The sequence below is a fragment of the Macaca fascicularis genome, chromosome 6 (assembly GCF_037993035.2).
Source record: "Macaca fascicularis isolate 582-1 chromosome 6, T2T-MFA8v1.1".
NCBI lineage: Eukaryota > Metazoa > Chordata > Mammalia > Primates > Cercopithecidae > Macaca > Macaca fascicularis.
The window spans coordinates 95,205,193-95,214,134 of NC_088380.1; the positions used below are offsets into that span (position 1 = coordinate 95,205,193).

General features: G+C 41.1%; 1 long non-coding RNA gene across 1 annotated transcript; it reads right to left on the bottom strand.

Annotated features, from left to right (window-relative positions):
* Positions 1-6,978: 6,978 nt before the first annotated feature.
* On the bottom strand, positions 6,979-8,628 carry LOC135971122 (uncharacterized). The gene is made up of 2 exons (XR_010587202.1): positions 7,851-8,628; positions 6,979-7,256 (listed from the first exon to the last, which is right to left on the bottom strand). It is a non-coding gene; the product is annotated as an uncharacterized lncRNA (long non-coding RNA).
* Between the last annotated feature and the right edge of the window lie 314 nt (positions 8,629-8,942).

Below are 8,942 nucleotides of genomic sequence, written 5' to 3' on the forward strand. Positions count from 1 at the left end.
TTTAAAAATCTATTTTCCTATTTGATTTTGAGCATGGCATGTTAATTAGGGTAATGCTACTTATTGCAGGAGACAAACTCCTACATCTGAGTAGCTTAATATAATGGAGGTTTCTTTCTTTCCCATAGAAAGTCCAAACAGATGTTCCTAATTGTCAGGTGGCTCTACTCCAAGCATGAGTCAGGGTCCTAAATTCCATCCTGTGGCTCAGCCAGTTTCAATACATGTTCACTTTGAAAAAGAAGCTTTATGGGCCAAGCCTGCTAGTGCCTCACATGATCACTGCCCATAAGTCACATGGCCACACCCAATTATAAGAGAGACTGGAAAAAGTAGTTAAGCTGTGCACCTAGGAAGAAGAGGAAATACTATGATATACAGACATCTAGTCTCTGCTGGAGCTAGGCTCTGCTTTTTCTCTGTCTATCGCCAATACCTGTCATGGACCTGACCCATATTTATTGAACAAATGAGTGAATGAAAAGCAATAGATCTTATATTTTAATTCAGCACTTTCAGTAGCTTTTAAAGAGCACTTAGACTCCCCAAATCCACTTAAAAAAAAAAAAAAAAGTCTTCTCTTTTTTCTACACCCAATGAACTAAAAATAGGTTTTTAAAGGAAGAAATATAAAACAAGTTGTAATTGGTGGCACGTACTACCATAGCAAAAGTCCTTATTCAAGTGACTGACACGGAAAAATCACCCTGATGTGGTTTGGCTCTGTGTCCTCCTCAAATTTCATTTCGAATTGTAATCCCCACATGTTGGAGGAGGGATCTGGTGGGAGACGACTGGATCATGGGGGTGGATTTCTTCTTTGCTATTCTCATGATGGTGAGTTCTCATGAGATCTGATGGTTTAAAAGTGTGGCACTTCCCTTTGCTCTGTCTCCTCCTGCCACCGTGTAAGATATGCCTTGCTTCCCCTTCACCTTCTGCCATGATTGTAAGTTTCCTGAGGCCTCCCCAGCCATGCAGAACTGTGAGTCAATTAAACCTCTTTTGTTTGTAAATTACCCAGTCTGGGAGTAGTATCTTTATAGTAGTGTGAGAACATATTAAAACACACCCCTCCGGAAATTTAATAATGATGGTAGTTGTATTTGTTTTCTAGGGCTACTGTAACAAAGTCCCACAAAGTAGGTGGCTTAAGTAGGAGAAATTCATTGTCCCACAGTTCCAGAGGCTGGAAGTCCAAGATCAAGGTGTCAGCCAGATTGGTTCCTTCTGAGGGCTGTGAGGGAGAATCTGTCCCATGCCTCTCCCCTAGCTTCTGACGGTTTTCTGGCAATCTTTGGTGTTCCTTGGCTTCTGCAATATCACCCCAATCTCTGCCTTCATGTTCATATGGCATTCCCCCTATGTGCATATCTGTATGCAAATTTCCCCCGTTATAAAGACATCAGTCATATTGGATCCAGGCCTACTCTACTCCAGTAGGTCCTCATCTTAGCCAATTACATCTGCAACAACCCTATTTCCAAATAAGGTCACATTCTGAAATGCTATGGATGAGGACTCCAGCATGTGAATTTTTAAGGGACAGAACTCCACCTACAGAGAGGGGGTTTATGAAGCTCAGATGTGTTAGCCTCCCTGTTTGTCCTTACTTTGCGGTAAAGCTTAAAAAGAATCTTGTCATCCAAATTAGACTTTTTTCTGCCAAAGGGCAGCATTCTGACTGAAGAGGAAGGATGGGATGGAAGGCAGCCATGGCATCCGAGGCACGGGCCCCATGTGAAACAACAGTAATACTAAGAATTTACTTTCGTAACTGATAGCTCTTAGAAGAAGAGGCATATTTGTAACCCCAGTTACAGTACTTTGCTTTGACTGAAAAGTCAATTTCAACTGTTCATTATGAGCACATTCCTTTTCCCTGAAGTTCCATCAAAATGCAAATACAGACATGTGGGACATGAGGGATCTTCTTGCTTTAACAAACACATATGCAAAGTGATTTCTAGCAATTAAAATGGTGGCTTCAATAGTCATCTGATCTCTCACATTATCTTTCCCTTGAATCATAAATATAGTCATCAGAGAGCCTTCAAAGACATTAATTGGAGCAAACGATGTATTTTCTCATTTTCTTTAGAGTTTTCCTCAAAAACTTCATAGAAGCATCAAATTAATGAGCTTGAAACAATTGTGGGAATTGTTCAGTCTAAGGATTGACAGGGGTGCTCAGGAAAGCCCTGAGAGTTCATTCAAGTCCAGAAGGGTAGAGGCAGGTGGGGTGAGTGGGTAGAGTAGTGAGACAATGGGGAGGAGATTGGAAGGAAAGAAATTCTGGCCAGTTGGCCCACCTTCAGACCAACCCAATCAGGGCACTCTCCTTTCATCTAATGTACATATTGTAGCTTTGTTTGAAGAAAGTATTTCATGTTTTATAAAAGTAAGAAAATTTAGACCCAGAGAAATTGTGATTTATTGAAATTCCGGTAGCTAGCCAAGTGAGCAGCAGAGCTGAACGAGAATCAAAGTTTTCTTCTGTCCGTCCATACACGTTAAGCTACATCTCTCCCAACTTCATACAAATGCAAGAAGGAAAACTCACTACAGGTTCATTTAAGGCAAATATGTTGTCTGCCTTGATCTGGTGATTTATGACAACTCAATCCACGTCTTCATAAAAATAAGCCACGCCAGCTAGGTGCAGTGGCTCTCGCCTTTAATCCCAGCACTTTGGGAGGCCGAGGTGGGCAGATCACAAGGTTAGGAGTTTGAGACCAGCCTGGCCAACATGGTGAAACGCCATCTCTACTGAAAATACAAAAATTAGCCAGGTGTGGTGGCAGGTGCCTGTAATCCCAGCCACTCAGGAAGCTGAGGCAGGAGAATCGCTTGAACCCGGGGGGCGGAGGGGTAGTGAGCAGAGATCACACCATTGCCCTCCAGTCTGGGAGCCTGGGCGATAGAGCGAGACTTTGTCTCAAATAATAATAATAATAAATCATCAAAATCATCCAAGTCTAAATTGGGGCATTTTTGGCTTAGCCCTTTCAACATAAAATATTTTTATGATATAAGGATGTAACTTTTGTATGATGACTATTATATTTCAAGTTGATCACAGATCTAGACCTTTATTCCTCACCTGAAATTCTTTTCTTTCAGCTCAATAAAGAGCATCTAATTTTTAAAGGCCCAGTTAGGGCCGGGTGTGGAGGCTCACATCTGTCATCCCAGCACTTTGGGAGGTTAAAATGGGTAGATCACTTGAGGCTAGGAGTTTGAGACCAGCCTGACCAACATGGCAAAACTCCATCCTTACTAAAAATACAAAAATCAACCAGGCGTGGTGGTGCACCCCTGTAATCCCAGCTATTTGGGAGGCTGAGGCACAAGAATGGCTTGAACCCAGGAAGTGGTGATGGGGTGAGCAGAGATCAAGCCACTGCACTCCAGCCTGGGTGAACAGAGTGAAACTCTCTCTCTCTCAAAACAAAAGGCCCAATTAGCACAACTGAAACTGATCCAACCAGAGAAGTGTTCCATCACATGAAACATTACATAAGGTTAAGTTCACTGGGCATTTGTTAAATGGGCTATTTTAAACAAATATACTCCCTGTGTTACATTTTAATATGAGCAATCTCTTTCTTACATGTGGCCAAGTGGTCCTGGAAATTCCCTCCTCTTCCCTCCACATCGCAGCCACTCATTCTTATTCAGGGTAGAGATGAATAACACTTAGAGAGAAGCAAGGATGGGAAAAGGAAAGGAGGGGCCAGGCACAGTGGCTCATGCCTGTAATCCTAGGATTCTGGGAGGCCGAGATGGGAGGATCACTTGAGGCCAGGAGTTTGAGATCAGCCTAGTCAACAGATCTCATCTCTAATTTTTAAAATTGACTAATTAATAATAATAATTTAAAAATAACAAAAGGAAAGGAGGCTCTCTTCCTCTTTGCAACGAAGAAGAGGAAGGAGTTAAACACAAAAAAGGAAAAGGATCAAGGATTTGGAGAGAAGAAAAATCATTTTTTCATTCCCCTAACAATCTTGGTTGAGGAAATCCGGGTAGAAAGGGGAAGAGAGAATGGAGAAAGATTGGAGGGAGGAAGCAGTCACAAGAATAAGACACAGCTCATTATAGCTGTGCTTCTCCTTAATTCCTGGTTGTCCTCTCACCCAAGAACACATTTAAATTAGCTTGAGCGAGACAGAAGAGTTTACTGGACAGATACAAAAATATCTTATAGAAAACACACTCAGACCACAGGAGGAACTAGCATCTACAGCAGCAAATTGATAAGCTCTAGGGAAAATTCTTTCCCTCTGGCTTTCTTGCTGCTTTTCTCTATTTCTCCCTCCCTCCTCTACTCCTTCTCCCTCTCCCTCCCCATCTCCAACCCATGGTTCCTCATCTCTTCTCCCTGTGTGTTTTTCCTTCTTCCTCTATGTGTGCTGTTCTCTGCCGGTCCATTCACAAGAGAGGCCTGGCTTCCTGTAGCTCCGGGGAATCTCTTCATTTCAAACAACCAGTAGTTAACTGGTATTCCTGTCCCAGGTCCAAACTCTTAAGTTGAAATATTTAGTTGGCCTGGCCTAGGTCACGTGTCTACCATGGTTCCATGAGATCTGGTTAGTTGGTTCCATCTAACTGCCAAGGTATCTACTTTTGTTGGGGAGTTGGGAGAGATACCAAGTAGCAGAGAGGGGAATTATGGACTAAACAAGCAACTTCATGTAGTTCTACAACCCTGTGCAACCCTGTCCCAGGCTCTCAAGTGGTGTCCTTAGTCTCCAGCCCTTATCCCAAGAGTCTTCAACCTCTTACAATACTGTTTCTAACGGTGTTGTCCAGGTCACTTGCATCAAAGTGTGTTTACTAAAAATGTAGATACTTAAGCCCCTTACTTCAGACCTCTTCCAGAGGCCTTGTGTGTTAAATACACTCTGGGGACTGGTTTGAAAATCTCAGTGCTAAGAAGAAGACTGCATTGGAAAACTTACTCTTAGTTTTAAATAAACTTTTGAAGTAATAATTATAGATATTATGATATTAATAGATAATATTTATTAAATATAATAAGTATCCTATAAATAATTATATATTGTATAATTACAGATTATATATTATTTTATAAATAACTATTTTAGATATTTATTGTAGATAATATTACAGATAATATTTATTATAGATAATAAATGTAAGACACTAGTTAGGAAAAGTATATAGCACTCTCTAGATTAAAAGGATATTTATTTTTGAATTTCACAAAGTAGAAAGAAGTTGCTATTATGCCAAAAGTAATATGCAGAATTTTCTTCTTTATTTACATGCCTTACCATTTACTTTGTGCATCCACAATTTCTATAAGTGTGTAAGGAGCCCAAGAAGTCTGAATTAGTGTTTATCACATTTCTGCCTTTTTCACAGCCATCCTGATGATTCCATATTCTGAGGTTATTTTCTTTTCATTTCTGGCTCTATCTAGATAATCCTAACATCTTCATCTCAGTACAACTATGTACTAGGTCTCAACATCAAATGCCACTGCCACTCTCCTATGAAAGTCATCTACAACAAAACTTACACTAGTCCTCCTTATCTACAGATTGACCATCAGTACACACTCATTTTTCTCTGACTGGATTCTCTCCTTCACTATTTCTCCGAGCTTGTGCTTCTCAAATTTAGATACATACATTCCCGGGGAGGCATAATTTTAGATCAGGAGCCATAAGACAATGTTTCTCACTGGAGCATTTATTTAACTGAGGATTTGGATGATTAAATAACTTAACTGGAAAGCAACTATGTGAGTTATCTTTGTCTTAAATAAGACCTGGATATGTTAAATAGAAAGATACAAATTTCACATTACATTTTAAGAAAAAAGGTGGGCCTTCAAAAAATGTGTGCTATGTCCTCCAAGTTCCCAATCTTGGGTGCCTTATTTACTTGATAATATGTTATCAGTTTAGCTGATCTTCTTGAAACACACACATTCAACAACTATGCAAATACTAGTTTAAACAATAAGAAAAGCTTGTCACTGAGCCTGATTGACAGAAAAATGTCAATCAGGTCCGGCATATCATTTCCCCTTTCTGTCTCATTCTAACTGAATCCCAAGGGTCGCTGGTTTTCAAGGGGCTGGGTCAGAGCTAAAAGAAAGCAATTTCATTTTCAAGTAAGCATAGCATTCAGTAGATCTTGAGCAAAGTAAATATCCTCGGAGCTGGTTTCATAATAGGTTCCTCCTATGAAGACTGGCTCTAACCAGTTCTTGGGAAACGTGCTTACAGACAAGAATTGCCCAACTGATTTCAGTAGACAAGAAAGTACACAGGGCAGCAGAGGTCAAGCCAATGACTGTACAACCTATACCTATCTTTATGGATAAATTAATCCCCAAAACAATGGCACATACTTCCTTACTATTAAGACTTAGATAACACAATCTAAAGAGCTCAAGGCATTCTTCATAAAAACTTAAAAGTAAACAATGATGTTCATTCTTTTCTGGCTGACAGGGTGAAAATTACCTCCATGGGGCTTGGCCATACAGATAGCTTGAGTAGACAGCTGCCCACACAGTGTAATTTGAGGGGAGCCACAAGGTTCTGTCTGTTGGAAAATATATTCCCCTTTGATTTCCCAGAGCATAGCCTTCCCCAGATTCCTGGCTTCCATTCTCAGCATTAGTCACCAGAGTTAGATACTAAGTAGAAGTCGTACATCCATAAGGTCATTGTGGAAATGTACACTTAAATGACTGAGAGGGGCGTTGGGTTTTTTCCCATTTATACGATAAAATACATTCACACATTAACATGGATTAGTTTACCTGGGTTCATTGTCAATCTGGAAAGCAAACGCTAGGATTCTGATGGCATGTGACATAAAATAGTAAGTTTCTGATGACAGTTGAGGCATGGGTTTCATGGGAGTCAGAAGACCTGGTTGGGCCCAGCAGAGGGCACTCTAGGAAACCAGCACAAGAAGATTAGACACAACATAGTAGAGATAGACTTGCTAAATTTAGCTTTTTATTCCTTTGTAATTTTTGCTAAGCCACCCCCGACCACCACAAAGCAAACAGGACCACTTTAAAGTTAACTGGCCATGAGTAGAGTGCCCAGGAGGCAGCAATTTGCTTCTGAAATCTGAAAATGCCAAAACAATTGTCATCATCATCATCATCATCATCATCACGACTACTAAAAGCCATATACATTTTTCAATAGCTTCTGGTAGAATCAATCGCTTTCATCCCTCTGGTGGGTAACATAAAGGAGCTGGAAGAAAACACAGAGAAAGAGAATTAGAAAGGCACAGAGGAAACTCACAACTGATAAGCAGAGGCTGGGGATGGTAGTAAAAAGACAGCTAAGGCTGAACACCGTGGTTCACGCCTATAATTCCAGCACTTTGAGAGGCCGAGGCAGGAGGATTGCTTGAGCTTGGGAGTTCAAGACCGGCCTGGAGCCGGGTGCAGTGGCTCATGCCTGTAATCCCAGCATTTTGGGATCCATCCACTCAGGTGGGTGGATCACCTGAGGTCAGGAGTTTGAGAGCAGCCTGGACAACATGGTGAAACCCCATCTCTACTAAAAATAACAAAAATTAGCCAGGCATGGTTGTACGTGGCTGTAATCCCAGCTACTTGGGACGCTGAAGCAGGAGAATCGCTTGAACCCGGGAGGCAGAGGTTGTAGTGAGCCGAGATTATGCCACTGCACTCCAGTCTGGGTGACAGAGTGAGACTCTGTCTCTAAAAGAAAAAAAAAAAAAAGAAGAAGAAGGAAAAAGAAAAAGAGCAACCTGGACAAAATAGTGACACCCCATCTCTACAAAAAATACAAAAATTAGCCAAGTGTGGTGGTGCACACCTGTAGTCCCAGCTACTAGGAAGGCTGAAGTGGGAGGATTGCTTGAGCCCAGGAGGTCGAGGCTGCAGTGAGCTGAAATTACACCACTGCACTTCAGCTAGGGTGACAGAGCGAGACCCTGTCAAAAAAAAAAAAGGCAGCTAAGATAACATCCTCACCGATTGCCACGTAAAGTAGATTGCTGGAATGGCTACCAAATTCCTTTACTATCTGACACTGGTTTGTTCACATACCTGTAAAGTATTTATAGAAATTCACAGATAGATCAGATAGAGCCAGATCAGTTAACTCTTAGAGAGCCAGAGGACACTTTCTCCACACAGCAAATTAAATTGTTCCTAAGGAAAAGCATGGAGTTCACTTTAGATACACAAAGATAATCCCAACATAGACTTGACAGGGTGCTTGCTGTAGACTAAAGAGTAGAAAATGAGTTTTGAAAAATTGTCAAAAAAATTAATAATCAGTGATCATATAGAGCAAAACACAGGTATCCAACACATTAGGTTAATGCAAAAGTAATTGAGGGTTTTGCCATTTTGAAAGTAATACAGCAAGGCCAGACACGGTGGCTCACGCTTTTAATCCCAGCACTTTGGAAGGCCAAGGTGGGTGGATTGCTTGAGATCAGGAGTTTAAGACCAGCCTGGCCAACGTGGTGAAACCCTGTCTCTACTAAAAATACAAAAATTATCTGGGCATGCTGGTGGGTGCCTGTAATACCAGCTACTCGGGAGGCTGAGGTGGGAGAATCACGTGAACCCAGGAGGCAGAGGTTGCAATGAGCTGAGATTGCACCACTGCAGCACTCCAGCTTGGGTAACAGAGCGAGACTCCATCTCAAAAAAAAAAAAAAAAAAAAAAAAAAAAAGCCAGTTGCACCTATAATCCCAGCTACTCAGGACGCTGAAATGGGAGGATCGCTTGGGCATAGGAGTTTGAGGCCAGCCTGGGGAACAAGGTGAGACCCCATCTCCAAAGTAAAATAATAATAATAATAATAATTTGTCTTTAACAATGATCCTATCTTCTGACCTAATCCAATATAAAAGTGTTAATCTTTGATGAGAAAAGAGGATATAGAGAAAGTCA